General features: G+C 47.1%; 1 protein-coding gene across 1 annotated transcript in view; it reads left to right on the forward strand.

Annotated features, from left to right (window-relative positions):
- Positions 1-15207: 15207 nt before the first annotated feature.
- Positions 15208-24922, forward strand: part of LOC119436198 (uncharacterized) — a 74721-nt gene continuing 65006 nt past the window's right edge. The window contains exon 1 of the mRNA XM_037702977.2: positions 15208-15524. The gene's annotated coding sequence lies outside the window, so the exon portion shown is untranslated. The remainder of the gene's footprint in view (positions 15525-24922) is intronic.

The following is a 24922-nucleotide window of genomic DNA, read 5'->3' on the forward strand; positions in this document are numbered from 1 at the left end:
CGAATTTACATAGAACCTGCAGTCGCAATTAGAGAGGGCATCTATTCTGGTTCTCAAACCTAAAAACACTCCTTCGATATCGTTGGCCTCCTTGTTGAGGTACCTTGCACAAACAGTAAGTGGTTCAATTCCAGCAATATCCGCCGTTTCGTCAGCAAGTATAGCGAAGCAGCCTGCAGCGTTTTCTTTTGTATCTAGGCTTTCTTTGATAATTTCACCACAAATTTCTATAATTTGTGGTGAAATTAGATCGATCAGCTGGACCAGGGCAGGCAAAGTAAAATAAGGAAAACAGAAGAAAGTTAAAGGCCTATTATTGAGGTAGTTCTTTTTTGCGGGCGACAAGGTCTGGCTCTCCGTGGCCATAGGGACAGCGGTCCTATAGATTTAAGCAAAGCCCCCGCTGAAAATACTGGTATTTTCAGAGTGCTTCTTCGCATGCGAGCTGATTGTGGAGATACATATCTGAAGAACCATTTGGAAAGTTGCCCCAGTAATGCCTCGTATTTAAGCCACGATGTGTAATATTTGATCAACTTCTCAAATATTATCGTTAGAAGAAAACTGTCAATGAGAAAATTGTAGAGCAACATGAGAAACTCCCGATACAGCTTTCTGTTGCTCAATACGTGCTACATAAAAGTGTTCTTCCGAGCGTGAAAGAAGCCCGCGAATACACCCAAAGTGCCTCGAGCGGCCAGTCGCGCGGTAATTTTGCGTGTATTCGCGGACTTCTTTCACGCTCGGAAGAACACTTTTATGTAGCACGTATTGAGCAACAGAAAGCTGTATCGGGAGTTTCTCATGTTGCTCTCAATTTTCTCATTGACAGTTTTCATCTAACGATAATATTTGAGAAGTTGATTAATTAATAAGACGAACTATGGGATTAGGCGGAATGCAAAAGGTAATCTGGGTATCTCCAAGCGGCGGCAAATAATATTGCCTTGGTTCTGTCCTGTTACCTGGGATTTGTATATTTTTAAAGTTTAGCTAATGTTACGTGGTACACACTGTATATCAGACTTGCTACACGTATATACTCTGATGTCCATCGTATTTTTTTTTTTACTCCGCAAGATCGTTATTTCTTTTTATTTTACTGTGGTGGATTGCCAGCCTTTTCACTATAGGTGTACTTGTGCGTGCGTGCGCATGTGTGCACGTGCGTTAGCTCGTGGCACCTCAACTTTAGTAGGTTTTGTGCGTACTGTAATAGCAACAAAAACATTTATTTGAACCCCTTGCAGCCACATTCACGCTTAGATGCTTGAGTACAGCGTTACGAAACAGCTGAATTGTGATATTCATCGGGTTCAGATCATATATATATATATATATATATATATATATACAGGTAACATGCACCACAATGGAAACAATGCCACCAAGCAGCAAGCTAGACCTTGTAAGTCTGAGTGTCTGAGCCTTTACTTGAGATATGCATTCATGGGTACGTGGCTTAGGACAGGAGAACATACACCGCCATGTCGCGGATTTTTTTCCCGGCAAGGCAGCACCGTGAAAAACTCTCAGATAGAGATCACAGCAGGACAAGCGGCCAAGTTCATGGTTCCAAGCATGAACAATAACGAGTTGTTTACATGAAGCTCCCGGTAAACCGGCCAAAATATGTATAGTAGCGTACAAGCGAAAGCACCAGGGACGAATTCAAAAAAGCCTATTGTTCATAAAGCATTTTTCCATTGCCCGGCAACCGTCGCTAATAAATACAACATCACTATTGGCTGGCATCTGGTTTTACGCACAGTTCTAGTGTAAGAACTTGTTCGTGAATGCAGGATATAAGCGCCCGCGTATTCACAAACGAGCGGCTAACGAGCCTTTAATCGCATGCGGTTGCTGTACGAACCGTTGGAAGTTTATATCGGGTACTCTCTGCTCAAACACACACACACACACTTTATATATTTTTAACTAATGAAAACATTTACTAAATTCTGGGGTTATGTGCCAAAACCACGATCTGATTATGAGGCATGTCGTATGGGGGAACTCCGGTTTAATTTTAAGTACCTGAGGTTCTTTAATGTGCGTCCAATGTACGAGCGTTTTTGTATTTCAACTCCATCGAAATGCGGCCTCCACGGCCGGCGATTTGATCCCGCGACCTCGTGCTTAGCAGCACAACACCAAAGCCACTAAACAACTAACGCGGGTTATGCTCAACTAGCGCGCGAATATTGTATAAAAATTGAAATGACATTTTTACAGCTTCGTTCAACTCCTTATCCCCTCCTTCATGAATCGGTTACAATTACCAGCCTGCACCCCCTCTTACCTTCTTATTGTCTTGTCTGTCCAATTTGTATGTTTTCGTGTATAATAATAATAATAATAATAATAATAATAATAATAATAATAATAATAATAATAATAATAATAATAATAATAATAATAATAATCAATCATTTATTTATTTATCGTGCCCAGGAACAACCGTGAGGTCTAGGTGCTGGCGCACGTATACATAGAAAAAGAAATACAGCAGGGGAGTATCAGTGAAAAAAAAATGAATAAAAAATAACAATCTTGAAAAGAAAAGTGTACATACATGACCGAAGGCGCAAAATGCATACATAATAAAAAGGAGAAGGGAAGTTGAACAATATGTGAAAATAAGACACAACAACGGAAAGCTCAGAGCAGAACAAAGACATAGAGTTGTGAAAAATATCAGCAGGGGACAATATCAGCAAATACTGCAGGGAAATATCAGTAAAAAAATGAATAAAAAATAACAATCTTGAAAAGAAAAGTGTACATACATGTAACCGAAGGCGCAAAATGCATATATAATAAAAAGGAGGAGAAGGGAAGTTGAACAATATGTGAAACTAAGACACAACAACGGAAAGCTGAGAGCAGAACAAAGACAGAGAGTTGTGAAAAATATCAAGGTCATGAAAGTGGGCGTTATAAAGACTCTGTATTCTATGGACGGTTGAGTGTTGGTGGTGACAGGCAGCAACATGGAAAGGTCTGTGTTCTCTCGTGATCTTGCGCGGAATACGAAATGTGATACAACTGAGGAGTTCGGGGCACATGAGGATACCGTGAAGGAGTTTGAAAAGGAAAAGCAGGTCAGCGCGATTACGTCGGCAGCGAAGTAGGGGCAATGGCAATAATCCAACAGTGCTAGAGCAGGGCCCAGAGTCCGTGTTAGCAAAACGGTGATGATATATGCTTAGAAACTTTTTCTGGACCCGATCTATAATGTCACTGTTGGAGGTAGAAACGCCATTCCAGACGACCGACGCGTATTCGAGTTGAGGAAGACAGATTGTTGTGTACAACTTGCGGAACGGTGTAGGAGAATTGAATTCTCTCGACAGTCTGCAAACAGAGCCAAGCGTGCGCATGCCCCGCATTGCAACGCGTTTTGTGTGTGCTGAAAAGTGTAAGGTTGTATCAAAAAGTACACCAAGATCATTGATATCACGGACCTTACACAATGGTACAGAATCTACTGAATAAGAAAAAGAAATGCTTGCTGTTTTGCGGGTGAAAGTCATGACTTTGGTCTTAGCAGCATTCAAGGTGAGGTTATTTTCTGTGCACCATTTAGAAAAAGAAAGCAAGTCAGACTGCAGGATGCGACAGTCACCAACAGTGTGAATTGCCTTAAAAATCTTTATGTCATCGGCATACAGGAGGAATGAAGAATGCCGAATGGCGGAAAGAACGTTATTAATAAAAATTAAAAAAAGGAGTGGTCCTAACACTGATCCTTGAGGAGCGCCGCTGGTTACCATGTACGAAGAAGACGTTTGGCCGTTGACGTTAACAAAACATGATCTACCAATAAGATAACTCCGCAAGAGATTTACAATTGACGAGTCAACACCAAAGTGCGTAAGCTTGATGAGAAGCAGTGAGTGGCTTACCACATCAAAAGCTTTACTGAGGTCGCAATATATGGTGGCTACTTGCCCCCTTTGAAGTACTGGCGCGGAGATATGTGTCATGAAGCTTGCGAGAGTTGTGATAGTGGAGCGGCCGGTGAGCAATCCATGCTGATTCGGAATCAATGTGTTCTTCACAGTACAAGACAATACGTTGTGAAGAGCAAGCTCAAAAACCTTAGACGTGGCACAGAGAAGAGAAATCGGGCGATAATTTGAGACATCGGTTTTACAGCCAGACTTAAATACAGGAAAAACACGAGCAGTTTTCCACATGTGATGGAAGGTGGAGGTATTCAGAGAGCTATTAAATATAGATGTCAATACTGGGGCAAATATACCGCCGTACGCTTTTAAGATTGCGGAAGGGATGCCATCAGGACCGCAAGATAGGGAAGGCTTCAAGCGCTTAAGGCATTCTATGATCAGCTCTGCATCAAACAACACAGGACTAGATGTAGGAGCCGTTGTGTGCTACTGACTGACACCAGCGTTGAAACCTGAAGGTTTATATAGGGAAGAGAAATGGGCAGCAAAACAATCCGCGACTGCGTGGACCTCTACTCCACTAGAGTCGAGCAGGCGAAAACAATCTCCGCGATTACTGGTACGCCCTTGCGGATATACTTCCAAAATTCCGCCGGCCGGTCGGAGGCGCTCTTCTCCAATTAAGAACGCAATATATGCGCCATGATCCCGCTTATAGAGGCGTTTGCGGAGAGTTCGAAAAAAGCAGAATTCTTCTCTCCACTCATTAGGCACAGGAATTCTGGATTTACGGTGCGCGCGATCTTTATGCTTTATGGCAGTTATAAGTTCAGATGAGAACCAATGGGGATATTTAGAGCACCCAGGACTGTACTGAGGAATGTATTGGCGCATACCGCTCAAAACAAGCTCCGTAAACTTATCTATTTGGTCATCAACTTTGGTTTTATCTGTGACCAGGGACCAATCTCTGGTGGACAAGAAGTCATACAAGCCAACATAATCACCCCGCTTGAAAGCAAATCGAGAAGATTCATTAATGCCAGTCGAGAAGCTCTGCTTCAAGGCAGACACAGAGGCAGTTATCTTAAGTGAGGGGTGAAACTTATCGGGACGGACAAGGGAAATGTCACAACGGGAAACATCTATAGCTTGAGCATTAGAGAGGCAAAGGTCTAAAACGTTGCCACAGGAATTGGCGATCAAATTGTGCTGCTGAAGAGAACAGAAGGACATAAAGTCTAACAACAGGCTGCATTTGTTCTCTATGTAATGATTATAGTGAGAATATGTAAGCATGTTCCAATGAATTCCTGGTGTGTTAAAATCACCAAGAAGGATTACTCTGTGTTTGCGATGGGAGGATAAGACACCTTCAATAGAAGAAATGACCTGATCAAACAAAGCAGGAGAAATATTCGGTGGAACGTAGAATGTTCCAATTAACAATTTTTCACAGCGCGCTAGGCTGACTTCAAGCCAAATAGATTCCTGTACACTTTCTATGTCGCTGCGCCTTACACATGTCAGTGAGCTGTCAACGGCAATAAGTACGCCACCACCTTTTTGTTTAACTCCACTGAAGTCCCGGTCACTGCGAAAGACGTTATAATGTGGCGGAAAAAAATCTGAGGAGGAAATTTCGCTGCAGAGCCAAGTTTCGGAAATAACAAAAATAGGAAAGGAAGAGGAAATGACATTGGCGAAAAATTCACGTGCCTTGGTGCGAAGTCCACGAACGTTTTGGTAGAAAATGTCCAGATGACACACCACTTTGATCGTTTTGGGTCTTCTCTGAAGCATGAAGCATACCGTCGTGTAGCACCCCACGGAACAGCTTGAACAGGCACCCCATTGGCCACATACACGGGTCGTTCAGGCGCTTAAGAGCTTCATCGTCGACGGCTTCCTCAGCGCAGACGAGAAATGAGGCATACGAATTACGCCTCGTCTTGAGGCGTTTGCAGGCGATTGGCGGTGCTCCGACGTTTGACAGGTGAGCAGTCAGATGCGCAGACGTCGTATTTTGAGAAAGCCTGGACACAAAAATGGCTTTCGGTCGCGGGGCGCGTTTCGCTACGGATATTGCCTTGCTCTCCCCAGCTCCAAAACAAGCAGGCTGACGTTCACTCCGAGTTGCCTTGGAGAGATGGTCAGCGGTCACGGCACTCGGCGACGCAGTCTGGACGGTCGCAGCATACGTTTTCTTGGACGGGTGGAGCGGCAGCACAGTAGGAGAAATGGGCGGCATCACAGCGGGAGAAATGGGAGACGGCTTGCCAAGCGCATCATGCAGGGAACGCACCTCGACCCGCAGCGCACCCATAGCCTCGGCCTGCTGAGCGGATGCCAGCGCGTTTTCCCTGTGCAGACGCTCGTTGTCACTCCGCAGCCGCGCCACCTCATCGCTGAGGAAGGATATTCCCTCGAGCGCCTGAAGGAGAAGGCCACGGAGGGCCGCGACGTCACCAACCGCCTCAAAACCGGTCCCGACGAGAGCAAGGCTCTGTGGAGGGGTCGCCGATGGGGAAGCAGCGGGCGTGTTGGCATCGCTAAGCCTAGCCGCAGCAATGTCGGCATGGTCGGCGTTCTGGCACAGGTTACACGTGAAAGCTTTCTCACCAGACTTCAGAAGCTCAAGGTCCTCGTCGGGCCATGCAATACACTTCACGTGTGCACGTTTTTCGCATGAAATACAGCGATGAAACTGCTGTTTTCCGTAAAAAGGCTGGGAGCACAGAATACAAACGTCCGTACTAGGCGCCATCTCAATAATAATAATAATAATAATAATAATAATAATAATAATAATAATAATAATAATAATAATAATAATAATAATACCTCCGCAGCAAAAGCAAAACAGGGCCCATATTCACAAATAGTTGTCACGCTAGAATTGCTCGTAACAGAAAATTCCCGCCATATCCTGACGCTGGACATATACTTAGCGATGGCGGCTCCCAATGGCACATAGCACTTATGCACGGAAAGATACTGCACTTCTGTGAATGAGGAACTGCTGAATGTTCAAAACGTCAAACTCAAGGCTGACGTTAACGTGGTTTCGTGGAATCACTTACGTCCGTTAGGCTAGGTTCGCATGAGTCGCACTTGCAATATACCGCTCAATTTAGAGTCATATCCAATATGTCAAATTGGTCTAGTTCACTGTTCTATGAGGGGCATTCTACAAAACGGCGATATCTGTCTTTCTGTTATCGTGTTTTTATTTATTTATTCAGTTATTCATTTATTTATTCATTTATTTTTATTATTTATTTATTAGTATCATGATATTATTTTTCTCCTTTTTTGCTGGGTGATGTAATCGCAAACGGGACATTCCTATCGCTTCCGGCAAAATTGGTCACAATTAGTCAAGAAAACAAAAGTCGCACTTTGCCCGAAAGGCGAAGCATCAATTGCGATAGCAAATTTACTAGTAGAGTATACGGAGTAAGGATAGTAGTTTTATGGGCTACATAAACTTGGACACATTCGCTTACTAACTGAATTAACAAGCATAGTGTGAACGCGCTCAAGCAAACATCAATAGATCGCACTCGATGACCGCAGACAAGCACTGTCAAAAAGTTGGCGTGAGCAAGCATGGCAGGAGCAGTGAGCGAAGGTTGGTGTGGTCTATCGCTTCAACGAAAACTGAGCGGCCGAATGCACAGCGCATACAAAGGTCAGAGCCGTGTGGAGATGGCTTTCAAGATACGGTGCGCGCGACAGCCCTCAGCCGCGCACGGCAGAGTAGAAGCCGCGCACCCTCCCTCCCACGCTGCCTTCCCGCTTTCCTCCTTTCGCGTGGGAGATTAAGTCGCAAGTTCCCCTTGCGCCCGGTCGCAAGATACGCATTTAGTGCCGCAGCTAAACGTCGCCTCCCCTCCCTCCCTCCCATCCCCCCACGGCCTTTCGCACGACCGGAGACGTCGTGTTTGCTCTCCGCCGTGCGTTCGGTCTCCGTGAAAGCGCGCGTACTTCGTGCGCTTTCACTCGCACATGCAGCATACGGCGCGCGGCGACGAGTTTATCGCCGTTGGACTTATACGGAACCTGACAGTGACGACGACGGCGACGGCAGGAATGCGCTTGGAGTGTCCATATAGACCTTTTCATCGGGCAAGGAGGAAAGGGCGCGCGACGAGCCTTTCCTCCTCTCTGGCTTGTGCGAGCCGGCGCGGCGCCGCTTGAATGTGTTGCCCGTCGCTCACTGCGGAACGATTTGGAGGTGTTTTAGCTAGTTCTGAGTGCAATTTATGGAATGTCAGTTCTCACTAGGTCATCGAACATCCACTATGTAGCCTTTAGGTGCAACAGTAGCTACAGTATCCGGAAATTTCTCTTGGATGTGCAAAAATGCGACGCGCATCATCAGCCGCGGTATGTGTACGTGTTGTGAACTATGTTGGATGTATCAGTTTTCACTCGACGAAGAGTTGTTGTAAAACGTTTGCATCAGCCACCGGCATCGCTCTCACGTATTTTAAGTCTAGTAGACTTCAAATCACTATGTCTACGTTAGCTTCCTGCAAGAGGCCGAAGGCTTTGCTCAACACAGCGAGCACTGCGGTTGGCAAACCAACATGATACACACAATTGCTTCGTGCTTAGATCGGCATTGCCTTTTTGCCCTGTAAGGCACAATATACAAAGGGGATCGCTCAAAGAGAATCGAACAGCTATTTGCAAGGACATAATTTCCGTAAGATGGGTGAATGCATCGTAGATGACTGCACTTACGAGACTGAAAAAAAAAAAGAGTTCATATATGTCCTCATTTTGCGGCAAAATAAAACAGAACACGGGATAACGACGAAATAAGACTCCGCATAGTCGTGCCGCATGCTTGGACCACTTGTACCATACGCTATATAGAACAAACAGATCTATAACACAACATTTAGTACTGTCTGGGACGCTCGCACAGTCTGCAGCTGCTCGTTCGCCCACTCGAAAAGTGTGATTCCACTATACGGTATGTGGTTATTATTAAACAAACTATTTTATTTGTGGGCGGAAACCTTGCCCAGCAAACAAGGCAGTCACCCATTCTTTCTACACATAAGTTGAACGCTTGTCAAAGTAAACAGCACGACTTATTCTCCAGCAGAACGGTACTCATGCTGTTGGGATCGTCAAATGTTTCGTAACTACTCGTTGCAGCTAAACCAGAGGTTAGAATTACAGTGCTGAGAATGCTGCAGTAAGGTAAAATTCCTGAAACGAATTTTCAGAAATACTTTACTGATATCCGAGGCTGATTGTAAGCTCAAACAAACGTGCACACGCCGCGCTGGGTGCTCCGGCCGCCCTAAATTTAGCCAGCAGTTACTCCAGCCGCTTAATTACTTCAGACTTAAATTCCTTCACTACGCCTCACAGGACTATTCCCCATGTAGAAGACGCCATTTCATGCTAAATAGACCGCGCGAGTACGAAAAAATCCACCAGAAACTGCCGCCGAGCATATTGACCCTTTTCGCGGAGCAGTTTGTTTTAGAGAAACGAGATGGCGCTCACGGCGGCGCGCCATACCTCTCCTCAGCGACCGCGAACGAATACGAAATCATTACCGCTTCTACTTTGCTTCTGTGAGATTAGCTGTCAGAAATGCAACTGAGTTTTCGCTAACACACTGTTCTCCAATCATGCTAGATTGAATCATGGGGATTGAAGACGTGTGCAATAGTTGGCTGCAAAAATAGTGACGGGGATGTTAAGGAATAGAATGAATCTGTGTGGCCAAGTTCGCGGACCGCTGCTGCAACTGTCCGAACGTGTTACCGGCACTTCGTGATGTACTTACGGCTTTCCTCGAGGATACAGAAACTTGCTCATCCGCCAGCATTGTATCGCTAACCTTCAAAGAAAGGGCTTCATCCCCAGAACGTCGGCAAGAGTGAGTACCACTCGTTAAACAATGACAAAGGGAGTAGCGCCGCTTCCTGTCATAGTAAGTTTCGCGCACGTTATCTATACACATCTGTCCCAAATGGCAGGAAAACTTACGCCCACTCTATCGCCGACGTATCAAGAATAAATGAATGGGGGCACACTTAAATATATACGCACTGTATACGCACAATAATTAACGGACTACACCTATGGCGCATGAATGGTCGAAGCTGAATGTTACGTGGCGGTCCGCGAGAGTAAGCGAGTTACTAGCTGTAATATATATTTGCTACAAGGTATTACAATGTACAAAACAGCTACGTTTCAAGATTTGTGTGCAGCAAGAACAAATCTGTCGGAACTGGGCACACCCGCGAGCGATTAGGCAACAAATAATTAGATAGTGGCCGCACCGACGAAACTTCACTGAGTCAGAAACTGACAGGCCACTGCTTCAAAATATTTGCCGAATAAAGAACCAAGGTCAAAACACACTAATCCTGACTGAATTCATGAACGGAAAGCTGGGAATACATATTTAGCACCGCTTTTAGAACAAGCACCATGTATGCTGCTTGCGCGTTTGGACATAGCTTAATCAGCTCCGAAAGCGCTTTTGCATGTCCTCTGAAGCTGTGATCAAAGCTTCGTGTCGTCCACCTAGTCACCGTCTACTATATATCCGAAAACAGGTTTTCTAAGCCGTGCCAGCGTCATACACTTCCATGGTAAACAAAGAGGCAACGGAGGCAGTTGAGGCAAGCAATGGACGCCGCACCACGTGATCAAACATGGCAGCGCCCACGGGATCGCCGCGAAAAGGGTCAATACCGCAGCATACAACACGGGCGTTCGCCCAAGCCAGCATACCAACTGCCCATAGATGGCGGCACTGCCTACGCAATGGCGGCGCCCATGAAAAAACGGTCTATAATTGCTATCACAATATAAGCTAAATATCACTGTGCCGGGATCGTTTGCTTGAAGAGGCAAAGCGTAGTTGGTACTTGCATAGAGCGTGCAAGCACAGGCATTACGTGTTTGCCTCGGCCTTCCGCGGAGCGCCTCAACAGCAGGAACAGTTATCACGGCTCAAGACCATCCGATCACGACTTACATGACCATCGACACGCTTAGGGCCCATATTCGCCACGTTTCACGGGTGCAATCAAGCTCTCTTGCCTCCCTGCCAGAACGACGACCACAGGCGTCATTTTCCAACGTGGTCAACATTCATAGTGTCTCCCTACCATCGGGGTTCACACCCTCGACACGTTCACCATCAGCGTTGTGGTGTTTAAAACAACCTGAAGTGCGCCTTTACGTTCCAGGAATAAGAAAAAAGACGGACATGCCCACTTTGGCCTTGAAGCAAGCAGCTCTCGATTGCTTGCACTCTTTCTACTCTGACCGAATCCACATATATACGGATGGCTCTTCCACTCAGACCAGCTCCACCGGCGCAGTGGTTATACCATCACGATCAATGAGCATCACATACAAGGCTTCTCACGTGACATCATCGACCGCTTCGGAGCTTGTTGCCCTCCGAGGTGCCATTGATTATATTAACAACCAACCGGCTAATCGGTGGGTAATATTATGCGATTCAAAGGCGGCCCTACAATGTCTTTTGTCAGCTCTCCGTCGCGGGTCCTGCGAACAACTCGTCTCGGAGATACGAGAAATGCACCACCATACGATCGCAAAAGGACACGACGTCGTGTTTCAGTGGCTGCCGAGTCATTGCGGCATCACCGGCAACGACATCGCCGACGAAGCTGCTAGGAAAGCACACGAAGGAGCAAATATTGTTTCTGTACCTTTGTCGAGGACTGACGCAGCCCAACATCTAAGCAAGCTAGCGCAAACTATGACATTGGAGAAGTGGCATACAACTGAATTCGCCCAACATTGGTTGCATTCTCTCGACCCATCTATGCAGCTGCGGCTGTTGCCTGGATTTCCGCGAAATGAGGAGACAATGCTGTGCCGCTTACGCTTGGGTGTTGCATTCACCAATGCTTACACGTGTTTGATTGGAATGGCTGATAGCGCCGAGTGTAATGCCTGTGGTGTCGATGAGACTATAGAACACCTACTATGCTACTGTCCATCTTTTCAAAGCGAAAGACATAACCTCTGCAACGTTCTCAATAGGCTAGATAGAAGACCGTTCACTTTGAGCAAGATCTTGGGACCATGGCCTCGAATATCACAGCTGCAAAAGGCCACAAAAGCGCTGCTGCGATTTTTAAAAGCGACAGGACTGAGTGACCGTCTATGACCCGGACTGAGTGATAATCAGTGATAGAACAGAGATCTGTTGCTACGTCGGCGATATCAAGAGTGAACTTTCTATTCTTCTCTTAATCTCTCTCTCCCCTTTTTCCTTCCCCCAGTGTAGGGTAGCCAACCGGGCTCAGTCCTGGTTAACCTCCCTGCCTTTCATTAAATCATTTTCTCTCTCTGCATAAAGCTCCGCCGGCCAATGTTCACAACAAAGAAGATAGCAGCGAAGGCATTGGCCTATATAAAAAAAATTATTCTAAACACACACACACACACACACACACACACACACACACACACACACACACACACACACACACACACACACACACACACACACACACACACACACACACACACACACACACACACACACACACACACACACACACACACACGCACGCACGCACGCACGCACGCACGCACACACACACACACACACACACACAAGCACAAACAAACAAATGATGAAAAAAGGTTTCCTTACGAAGAGTATTTCTTCCTTGCCCGGCGTTGGGAGTCGCCACGTACTTGTGATTGCAATCGGCGTGATAACGAGGCAATACGGGCCCTCACGTAAGAGCGTTGTGTATTGTGTAAACAGGGTTAGCATGCGACAGGTTTATCGGCTACCGAATAAACGTTGTCAGTCTAATACATGCGCTATATATATCCGATAACCGGGACGTATATCCACCCCCCCCCCCCCCCCACACACACACACAAAAAAAAAAAGTAGTTACGCTAGAACTGTTCTGAAAAGCATGTTCTTTCAAACTTGATGTCGGGCATATCATTAGTGAAGGCGGAATGCCAATCAAAACGAGCACTTACAAGCGAAAAGCTTCGTTAATTTGGCCCCAAAATTTAGCAAACTTAAGTAAGTAAACGCTTTCCTTTATTGAGAAGTCTCTGGGCTTCCGATTCCGCGTTCGCACATGCTTCCACCGGCATTTTAAAGGAAAGATATTTTTTTTAGCTGTATTAATAAGTTACTCATCTACAATACTAAAATGTCTACCCCTATCGCGAGAGCACGCCTAATAACCAGAAAAAGGGAAGAAACACGGACAGGTGGCAACTCGCAAGTTCATGCACCTGCTCGCCGTGACCATATATATTTTGACGGTGTCTGCTCAGGCGTAGTTAATTTGTTTTATGGTTACAGATGGACTACATTGTGTTCTAAAAAGAACGAAAGAGTGCACTTGACCACTTTTCAATAAGTTTTGCTGCGTCACGACGGCCCAAATACGAGAAAAATAGAAAGAAACTTCAAAATCCGTGACGTCACACTTGCGTACCGGCGCTGGAGTATTGGAGAAAAATTGTAAAAGAATGGAACTTAGACCTTCGTTTTACTTCCAATGATAAACCCATTAGCACGAAATTAACGAAAATGAAGTTTTGATGGAATACTTTTGGATAGAAACTGATTCAGCGTTTCCCTTTAGCGTCCCTTTTAAAGGGCCGCTAAAGCGTCGCTTTCGTCTTTTTTAAATACTTTTTAAAAGGATCGCTTTTGCACCTTTAAATGTGTAAAAGTACCCTCCATTCTGTCGCGGAGTTTTAAGCTTATTATTGAAAGTCTCCACATATTATAAGCGTGCGGAGCGATTATTCAATTATAATTGTTCGGACGCGTCGGCAACGCTGATAACTGATAGCGATGGCATGCCGCAAAATTAGAATTTCAATCAAGTGCAGCTTGGCGGCAAGATAGCGGATGTTGTTTTTACGTTTGCGTTTCAAGATATTCTATGAATGCTTACACATTACTGAAGACTTCTACAAACCTTATAAGTGCTGGTTTATGCTGGTTTATCCTGCTTCGGTGAGCCAAGCCAACCCCCTCAACTATGGCGAGTGCCTGCCAGGCGAGCATAATTATCTAGCCACTGGGCCAAAAAACAACAGAAGAACAAAAATTAGTAAGTGCGCGGTTGCGAAGATAGGCGGGCTGTATATATATATATATATATATATATATATATATATATATATATATATCAATGGGGATGACACGCGACACTAACCGAAGGAGTCGGAGGAGGGAAAGTCGAAAGATAGCCCGAAAGTTATGTAATAATTCTCTCGAGGCAGCGTGTAGGTAGTCGGACAAGGCCATATATGACATATGTGATGATGCGTGATGTGAAAGCAGCGCCACTTTACGGCATAAACTGGCCCGTTACATGCAAAAGAAATAAATAGAGGGCGCAGAAACTGCAGTAGCAGCGTGGACTTAAGTTTTGCTTACCACAGAGCACGTATTATTGTCAGGTGACAAGGCATTTATCTGACAACTTATTCGGCTACATGTTACACCACTGTGTGTCGACTGATTCCAGCGTGCATGGTTTCACATGAAGTATAGTTTAGCAAGCTCACCAAAATAAAAAAGTAAATATATAAATATATAAAGAAATAAGAATAAAATAAAAGCAAAAAGTGGACGCCCGCAAATACGAGTGTATCGAGACGCAACGTTGCCCCTACACAGCTAGGATCAAAGCTTTCATATTCTATTTGTTTATTTTATAAAAATATTGTATCACCTAGCTACATGCCCTGATAGTGATCCTCCGTGTTCCTAACGATTGTTCTAAGCGATCACCGCGAGCGTTAACAGATAGGTTCGTAATGGTTCGTACAGCCCATAAACCCCAGATTTTGTCGATTTTCATGATCGCTCCTGTTCACCACTCATGCGATGGGCCTCTCGAAAGTAAGTGGGCACTGATTGCAGAGCACCCGCAGATAGGTTTTGCTATCTTTCGAGCGCGCCATGTCGCAGGGAGGTTGCGTTCACCGGGGGCAGCCTGATCTCTACAGCCCGCCTAATTTCGCAACCGCACTTACCCATTTTTGTTTTTCTCTTCTTTTTTTGCCCAGTGGCTAGATAATTATGCTCGCCTAGCAGGCACTCGTCATAGTTGAGGGGGTTGGCTCAGCGAAGCGGGATAAGCGACTTGAGGCACGAAGAAACGAGCTGGGGACCGGCATTCGTCACAATAGGCTATATAGACACGTGGGGTCGACCTTGGCGCGAAAGGAGGTTGGCCGTGTCTCGGCAATGGGGGACGTTTTCAGCGACTGAAGACCGGTGTTTTGCGGCCCATTATATGCAGCCCCACTCGCCCCCTCTTCGCGAGGAAAGAGCACGCATCGGGGACACTCGTATCGAGATTGCGCGCTGAGAACGCGGTCGCTTCCTTCTCTGCGAAAACATTGAGCATGACAGCCTGGCGAGACTCTTGCGAGCTGCAGAGAAACATGGACGTATGTGAAGCTGCGATTATCGAAGACCGGGTAGTGAGATCATCTGTACCACATCAGACGTTACCGGACGCAGATTACGCGACTTACTTGAGGTCTCTCTGGGGCAAATTCAAAGATCACACAGCGCTGGTAAGTGACTCGACGGGAATAAATGTTTATGTGACAAGCTATCGAACAGCGCCAACGACAACATAAGAGAGACGGTACGCTGTCTTGATTCTTCGTCTCTCTTCTTCCGCGCCGTCGGCGCTGTTCGACACGTTGGCCGCCCAACTTCGCCGTTCCTATTATTCATGGTTTTTGGCTAAACAAAGAACGGAGAGACTCTGCCGTGGAACATGTCAATAATGGTGTTTAGCGCATGCTGCAATGGGTTTTCGTCTATAATTTGGTGTCGTACTTTTTTTCAGGTTACGTTGAATCATTTGTGTAGACAAGCAGGCGGTGCTAGTGCGTACCATTGGGCAGTCAATGAGCGTACTATATGCACTTGCTAGCCGCAGATTAACTCGGTTTCAGCGCAAGTCCAAGAAGTATTAGTTTCTTGAAGCCGAATCTGACGTTGGTGTTCATCGTTCCGTAGCACTTGTATTACTGGTATGGATGTACCCTCTAGGCTCCTCGCTGAGGCATTTATTGTAAACCGGTAAAAAGATCTATACATATATGAGACGGTGTGGTAGCGGTAGTCCCGGTACCCCTTCCCTCGATATATTACATGAAGGTATTACGAAACTATTCATATTCCTAATTGAAAAGGAGCAATTCTGAACTTTCAAATATTCAAAACTAACAAAATATTTCGCAACAATCTAATATGTTAGCCTGGTTACTGATTTCCCTCTGCTTAACAAAGTATTGCAAATTATCAGAAGTGAGACAACGACAAAAGTTTTCGGAGCAGTGCAGAAGCAGAATAGGTGATGCAAGGATTTTTTTTTTTTCGGTTTTACGGCAGAAGCCTTCATGGCTACTTGTGATTCTTGCTCATAGTCTGACATTTCTGTGCTTGACAGTCAAGTCATGTAGAAGTTTTATGTTTTGCGCTACAACCTGTGATGCTTTCCTTGGAACGGGCCCCTTTCAGATGTGTCTGCGGCACAAATCCTTCAGCTGCTTTTATTGCGATAGCAATTATATGGGCACTTCAACCGGATTTCTGCCGTCGGCGTCGTCGCCGTGAGGTTCCGTATGAAGCCCAAGGGCGATAAAATCGACGCCGCGCGCCGTATGCGCGAGTGAAAGCACGCGGGGGACGCGCGCTATCGCGGAGAGCGAACGCACGGCGGAAAGCAAACACGACCGTCGCGCGAAAGGCTGTGGGGGTATGGGAGGGAGGCAGGCGGGGCAACGCTCTGCTGCAGCACCAAATGCTTATCTTGCAACTGGGCGCAAGGGGAACTGGCCACTCGATCTCCAACGCGAAAGCAAGAAAGCGGGAAGGCAGCGCGGGAGGGAGGGGGGGGGGGCAGCTTCTCTGCCAACAACTCCTCTGCACAAATCCTCTGCACTTTGCCCAGCGGTGGCGGTCGCCCGCACCGTCTCTTATCTCCGCACGGCTCTGACCTTTGTATGCGCTGTGCATTCGCCTCTCAGTTTCTGTTGAAGCGATAGACCGCACGAACCTTCGCCCGCTGCGCCGCTTGCTGCCAGCGTTTTGACAGTCGTTGTCTGCGGTCATTCAGTGTGATCTATTCATGTTTGCTTGTGCGCGCTGACACCACGCTTGTTAATTCAGTTAGTAAGCGAATGTTTCCAAGTTTATGCAGCCGATAAAACTACTATCTCTACTCCGAATAGCTATCTACTAATTTGCTAGCGCAATTGATGCTTCGCCTTTCGGGCGAAACAGCGACATTTTTTTTTTCCCCCTCAACTTCTAATGTTCTTTCCGCAACCATTTTGTATAGTACGTAGGCTTGTTGTACTTGCGTTACTGTACCGCAAGAAGCCGAGTGTAGGCTATGGTAGGGCGTCGCGTTCACCAATGCCTACGCGTTCCGCATAGGGATGTCCGACAGTGTAGCATGTGGCAGTTGTGGGGACGCGGAAATGATTCGTCATGTTCTTTGTCAGTGCCAGCAATACAGTTTGCAAAGACAATCGCTTTCCGTCGTGCTGAACCAGTTGGACGACCAGCCTTTATTGGACGAAAGAATTCTGCAACATCGCATCTCAACATCGCATGCACTCAACATCGCATCAGAAGGCCGTGCAAGCGCTCTTGCGCTACCCGAAATCCGCTGGCCTGTGTGAACGTCTGTGATCGGAACGCCTCTTCGGTTGCCTATGCCTGTGTTTTTTTCGCTCTCTCTCTCTCTCTTTGCATTCTCTCCAATCTCTTTATCCCCCACCTCAGCGTAGGGTAGCAAACCGGAAACTCGCTTCTTCTTAAGCTCCCTGACTTTCCTCTCTCACTTGCTCTCTCTCTCTCTACAACCATTTGTTCAGCGTTTTTGGAAAGCGATTGTCATGCAGCAGGCACCCTTTCTTGGAAAGCTAGTTTATAGCCAAGCTGTAAAGTTGTTGGTAGGCTAATCATGCATTTTTTTAACATGGTAATTATTGAGATTGCTTTAAAACTGATCCTTTGAACCTGATAGTTAGCTATCTTTTGTTCCATTATTCAGCGCCCATGCATTTCAACCAACTAGCTCAAGTATTAGCGTATTTACTAGTCAACACAGGGCCAGTACCAGACTATTTCGAAATATTCTTGCTGTAAATATATACGCTTTCCTTTGACTGTTTGGTACTCGATTCGTTACTCAATCCCTAATATTCATATTCTACTCGAATTCGAACAGTTAATGTTCACCCACCTCTAGTACGGGCTCTGAGGAGTGCAGAAAAAGATCAAAAAAAAAAGAAAAGAAAAGAAAGAGATAAATGATATGCGGAAGGCGGGTAGGTTAACCGGTTGATATATATCAAGTTTTCTACCCTTCACTGGGGAAGGGATAAGGGGAGACAGAAAGATAAAGAAAAACGCACACATATGGAAAGAGAGGGAGATTAAAACACAAACACACAAAGGAACTCGGGAGTGTCACAGTTCACAGGATATGTTCGATTGTTTCCTCGCTGCTGCAACTATCACAGGCAGCACTGTCAGCCATTCCGATGCGGCAAGCAAAAGCATTCGTAAAATATACTCCAAGCCACAGTCGGCAGAAAGCAGTTGTCTTGATTCGGGAAAGTCCAGATGGAATGCGTAGTCGGAGGGAGGGGTCCAGGCGGTGCATTCGAGTACCGTATTTACTCCAAAATAGGTTGGTCACGAATATAGGTCGACCCCTATATATTGTGCTCTCCGAGAAATAAAAAAAAAGGCGAAAGCTTGCACTTGGCCACGCAAAGCTCAAGGCACAGCGAATATGGCCGATTGATTGCATCTCTTGGTTGTAGAGATGCAATCTTGGTTTGTAGCTAGGCCTATACTCGTGTACGTCATCTGTGCTAGTACTGGAAAGGCTGCGGTAATGCTGGAAAGATGCGCCGCGCCATCACGCCACCGCCGCGCTATCGCCGCCGCCACAGCTGGTATGACGTCAGGCTCCACCGCACCGTCGCGCTACCACCGCGCACCTTTCCAGTACTACCGCAGCCTTTCCAGTACTAGCACAGATGACGTACACGAGTATAGGCCTAGCTGCAACCAAGTATAAACCTCGACATAGCCAAGTTCAACCTAGCTACAACCAAGAGACGCAATCAATCGGCCAGCTTCGCTGTGTCTTGAGCTTTGCGCGGCCTAGTGCAAGCTTTCACCTTTTTTTTCTCCTGGTTCAGCGCGTCGCGGAGAAGAGAGGCGGGAGTCAGGAAGGGAGGGAGCTGGCGAGGAGGAGAACGCGCGCGCATGCGCCGCGGCGACACGCGGCGCCGCCCTTCTAGGTGTCGCCGCCCTCCTGGTTGTCAATGCTACGACGCGGCAGTTTCTTGATACGAACCACACATTACGGATTGCTTAAACAGTTTCGCTGTTAAAAAGGAAATTAATCGAATATAGGTCGACCCATATCTTTTGAGAAACGGAAAAATTGGAGCATGACACACCTTTATTCACAATACGCTCGGTTCGGCCACTTGCTTCTTGCTGCCACAAGCCACATTCTCGTCAGAACTGTCAGGAAAGTTGTCCTCGTCAGAAGGTAGAGTCCATTGCGCCGCACAAACATTTGGACCCAGCCTCGACACACTTTAAACGTTGACCGGCCGATACCATCTCGTTGTGCCAACTGCCGTGCTTTCGTCTGAGTGTCCTCGGAGGACACCTGAAGACCCTTTGCACGCTCTTCTTCCACATGAAGCCTCAATTCTTTCTCGAGAGCGTCATGCCTCCCGGTTGCTGGGCCGCAAAAAGCACGACGACACCCGTCGCACGCAAAAAGTTGGTTCCGCTGCTTCCTCCAACCCCTAACCAGCTTTTCATTTGCGCCGAACTCGCACTGAGCGGCGCGGTTGTTGAAGTTTCCGTCAATACGTACCACGCTTCAAGTCAGAGTTGCAGCTCTGCCGACGTGAAGTCGTCGCACAGCCGCGCAACAACAAATACAAACAGTCACGTAGAAATTATCGCAAAATGGCGACGCAGAAGGAAACAACCAAACAACCAATAAAGAAGTGTGCTTCATTAACCAGAAACACACATATGTGTTTCCGTAGGAAGACACCGCTTCGGCCCTGCCCGCACGGCGGTTTATGTCCCAAAGTTGCGTTGAACACGACGAGCGCGCGCCGCCTCGACTCGCGTGGTTTGGGACTGTCACCTCGGGCATGGCGCCGCCTTGTCGGCGCCATCGCCAACGTCTGCGCGGTGTTTCGACGGCTCCCAGCGTGCGAAATTGTTCGTCCGGAGGAAGACACCGCTTTCGCCCTAGCAGCGCGGCGGTTTATTTTTATTTGTAACGCGATAGCGTTAAGGGCCCCGTGTTGCAGAAAATCCGGCGTCGGTGTCGTCCGTGGCGCAAAAAATCATCCGCAACAACCGCATGTGCAAGGTGTTAGTACAGAAGAAAATCATTCTCAACCACCCGGACCGCGCAGGCCCTTCGATGTGATGCAAGCTTTTGGTGAACAAAAATTGAATTTCTCACAGTGAAATCCATCAGAAAAAAAAGTCGCAGTTTCGCCCGAAGGGCGAAGCATCAATTGCGATAGCAAATTAGTAGAGAGCTATTCGGAGTAGGGATAGTAATTTTATCGGCTGTATAAACTTGGACACATCCGCTTACTAACTGAATTAACAAGCGTGGTGTCAGCGCGCACAAGCAAACATGAATAGATCACACTGAATGACCGCAGACAACGACTGTCAAAACGCTGGCAGCAAGCGCAGCCGCCGCAGCGGGCAAGGTTCGTGCGGTCTATCGCTTCAAAGGAAACTGAGCGGCGGATGCACAACGCATACAAAGGTCAGAGCCGTGTGGAGATAAGAGACGGTGCGGGCGACGGCCACAGCTGGGCAAAGTACGAACGCAGTTGTTGGCAGAGTAGAAGATGCGCCCCCCCCCCCCCCCTCCCGCTTTCTTGCTTTCGCGTGGGAGATTGAGTGGCAAGTTCCCCCTACGCCGGGTTGCAAGATACGCCTTTGGTGCCTGAGCACAGCGTCATCCCGCCTCCCTCCCTCCCATACCCTCACGGCCTTTGGCGCGACGGTGGCGTTTGCTTTCCTCCGTGCGTTCGCTGCGGTGATAGCGTGCGTCCCCCGCGCGCTTTCGCTCGCGCATACGGCGCGCGGCGACGATTTTATCGCCCTTGGAATCGATACGGAACCTCACGGCGATGGCGACGCCGACGGCAGAAATCCGGTTGAAGTGTCCATATAATTGCGATCGTAATAATAGTAAAGTACAACTTAAACACAACCTAAAGACATGGTGGCGTCGAACTGTTATTTGAATGTACGAGAAAACATAATTCTGTTACGAGGAAACTCAAACAAACCTCTTTTGCCAGCATTTCTACCATAAAAACACCGGCTCACTCGGGTAGCCTGCTTGCGAAAATGTTATCCAGATGGCGCTGGCATCCTCGGCAGGTCGAAAATGCGTTTTCGACACGCGCGCGCGTCGGGGCAATAGCAAACAATTAATAAAATAAGGAAAAAAGGTCCTAGGGCCTTCACATTTTAATGTAAGACAACTTATATTGCCCCTGGAGAAATGTCTTCTCAGCAATGCATTTCTGGTTAATAGTGAAGCCGACTTTAAGGGGATTGGTGTAAGCTTCGTCTTTGTAAGCTGGCTTTCCCACGTTCTGCGTTGTAGTGATTGAAGCCTGCTTGCTAGGTGCGAACGATGCGATGCGAACGGGTCCCGATAACGCTATCGCGTTCCACTCTTAAAGGCGAAGCTTAAGCGTCCCCCAATTTTTTATTATTATTTTTCAATTTATCACAATACCCACAGCATCCGTAGGCATTACAGCGGGTTTAAGGGGGGGAGAAGGAAACAAAGAACCAATAAATAACGCAGGTCAAACAAAACATGTACCCGGAACACTTTCGTACTCGCACTACACAACACTATCTTACTTCAGTGGGCGTATCGAGTTTGGAGTTACATCGTCTGAGAGAATCGTTGCGACATCGGATAGTAACTTAATTGTTTCATTGGCTTATGGTGCAGGGAAAAAATTGCATTTTAAACGCTTCAGTTTTACAGGCTATTTGTTTAATCTTATTTTCATGGTCCAGCCGTTGAGACACGTAATCAGGCTTGGAAAAATATTTTCCGGGGTCAATATCTGTTCTAGTGTGGAATATGTTGTGAAAGAGTTTCATTCTGAGATATTTCCAGCATTGCTGTAGTGGTTCCCAACCGAGGCCTTCTTTTGCTCTTGAAATACTGAAATTCCTGGTATAATTTGAACAAACAAAACGAACAGCTATGCTTTGAATTCCTTATAAACTGTTCACGTCACATGCCCCAATGTTACATCGAACGCGGCGGGCGCGTGCCGCCCCGGCTGACGTGGTTTTGGACTTCGTCTCAGTGAGCGCTCGCGTACTCGTCGGCGGTCGGCGCCGTGGAACTCCCTTGCTCGGTACTTTTGCTAGATTTGATCACGAATATAGGTCGGGATTCTTTCGTCACGAATATAGTTCGATAGCTAATTATGGGTAACATTTCGAGGGAAAAATAGGTTGACCTATATTCGAATAAATCTGGCATACCGGAAACCTGGCGTGTTCCACATGGATAGTGTGGCATCACACGCTAGTATGCGAAGCTTTGTTGCTGCGTCAGTTCTTGATAGAGGGATGGTTTCCTTCACGGCTTCTTCATGAGCCCTCCTAGCAGCTTCATCGGCATGCATGTTCGTTGCCCATGATGCCGCAGTGGCCTGGGAGCCACTGAAAAGTTATGTCATGCCCTTTTTCTGCTAATTGGTTATATAGCTGCCTTATTTCCAGCACGATTTGGTCTTGTGGTCCACGACGTAGAGCGGATAACAGACAATGCAGAGCTGCCTCTGAATCGGTAAATATGCTCTATCTTCGAGATAGATCTTTATGAATCATGCAAAGTGCGCGGCGAAGTGCAGCAAGCTCCGCAGCAGTCGGCGTTGTCCGGTGAGTGGTTGTGAACTGAATGGTCACGGCTTTTTCAGGAAAGATCACAGACCCTTCAAGTGTTGGCGAGCCATCAGTGTAAATGTGAAGATGGTCCTTGTTTGTCTCCTGCAGCATGAGTAGAGATAGCTACTTGAGAGCTGGCGACGAGAATCCGGCTTTCGTTCGAATTCCTGGTACCGAGGGTCGAACTTGTGGGTGAGTCAAACACCAAGCAGGTGATAGCAACCTCTCGGCAGGCGTATAATCTCTAGGGAGGCAGTCACGGTACGCCGCTATCTCCTGGCAAAAGGAGGCACTCGGTCGGTCTTTCGGCAGTGCGGCGAGGAGGTGGAAAGGGGTGCGGGCAATGTGCCTGATGTGTGCTCTGAGCACTTGCAATATCATATGAGTTGTGATTAGGTAATTTTGAGCTATCGCAATTGTTTCCGCTGTCATTGTGCAGCGCGGTAATCCAAGACAAACCCCGGGTGGCTGTGCCTGAGCCCTCTCGATTGCGCGAATGTTACTTTTGCAGGTATTGCTCAGTACAGGTAAGCTGTACCTCGGATACCCGAGAAACAGCGCCCTGTAGATCTAGAACATCGCGTGTACTGACGCACCCCACGTTTTCCCTCCAAGAAATTTGAAAAGGTGTGAAATGGCCGTTAGACGCTTCTTCAGGTAGGCCACATGGGCACTCAAGCTGAGGTCTCGATCAATGATCACCCCTAAGAATCCGTGCATCCTGGCGTAACAGAGGCTCTGCCCATTGATAGATATGCCATAGGACGTCATTGGTTTCCGCGTAAACGCGACCAGCGCGCATTTCTCAGGTGAAATCTGGCGGCCTTGTTCGCTAAGATACACCGATATTGAAGTCGCGGCTTTTTGTAGTCTCGAGTGCACCTGAGGACGTGTAACACCTGACGTCCACACACAAATATATGTCATTGATATCTGACATTGATATCTGGACAGCACTTGGTATGCGTTCCACGAGACCGACAAGAACAAGGACGAATAGTGTGGGGCTCAAGACGCCACCTTGGGGAACACCACGGTGCGTGTAGTGTTGAGAGGTCGGACCGTCATCGGTCTGCTCAAAAAATGACCTCATCTGTAGGTAGTTGCGGGTCCACTGGTAAACTCGGCCACCAAGGCCAACCGATTCAAGAGCGTCAAGCATGGCTCCATGAGCAACACTGTCCTAAGCTCCCTTTACGTCGAGAAACATGGCGACAGATAACCGTTTCAATCTCTTTTGATGCTGGACATAAGTGAGGAGGTCGATGACATTATCACTGGAGTAGCGGAGACGTTGAAAATCGGCCATAGCGTTTGAATAAACTCTGTAGCTTTCCAGGTACCAATTCAATCTGGCAAGGATCACGCGTTCCATCACCTTGCCTACGCAACTAGCCAACGTGATTGGGCGGTATGACGTGAGTTCTTGTGGTGAGTGGCGAGGTTTGAGGAGTGGCACCAGACGGCTTGTCTTTCATTTTGAGAAACGTTTCCATCTCGCCAGGATTCATTGAATATATCCAGTCACGCATTTCGTGCTCGCTCAACCAGGTGACACAAGATGCGGTACGATATGCCATCTGGTCCAGGCGACGACGACCGATTACATAAAGCAAGGGCTGCATCGAGCTCCTCGGTGATGAAAGGCAGGGCCATGCGTGAATCCCGTGAATGCGGAGCGATGTTATCTGTACCAAGGGAGCCTGTGTACTGTTATTGCTCGGCAATCTTCCTGCAGAAATATTCTGCAACCTCGATGTCCTCTCGACGTTAAAAAAGCGCCAGGGCTTTTAATGGCGCGCGTTGTTCGGAAATACACGTAGGCCTCGCACGGTTCTCCATATACGAGAAGGCGGTTAAGAGGTTTTCAGGACCGTGCCACTCTTCAGAAGACGTTCTAAAGTACTCACATCCAATTTATTAAGTGCCTACTTCACTTACGCCT

Source organism: Dermacentor silvarum, chromosome 1 (genome assembly GCF_013339745.2).
Source record: "Dermacentor silvarum isolate Dsil-2018 chromosome 1, BIME_Dsil_1.4, whole genome shotgun sequence".
Lineage (NCBI taxonomy): Eukaryota > Metazoa > Arthropoda > Arachnida > Ixodida > Ixodidae > Dermacentor > Dermacentor silvarum.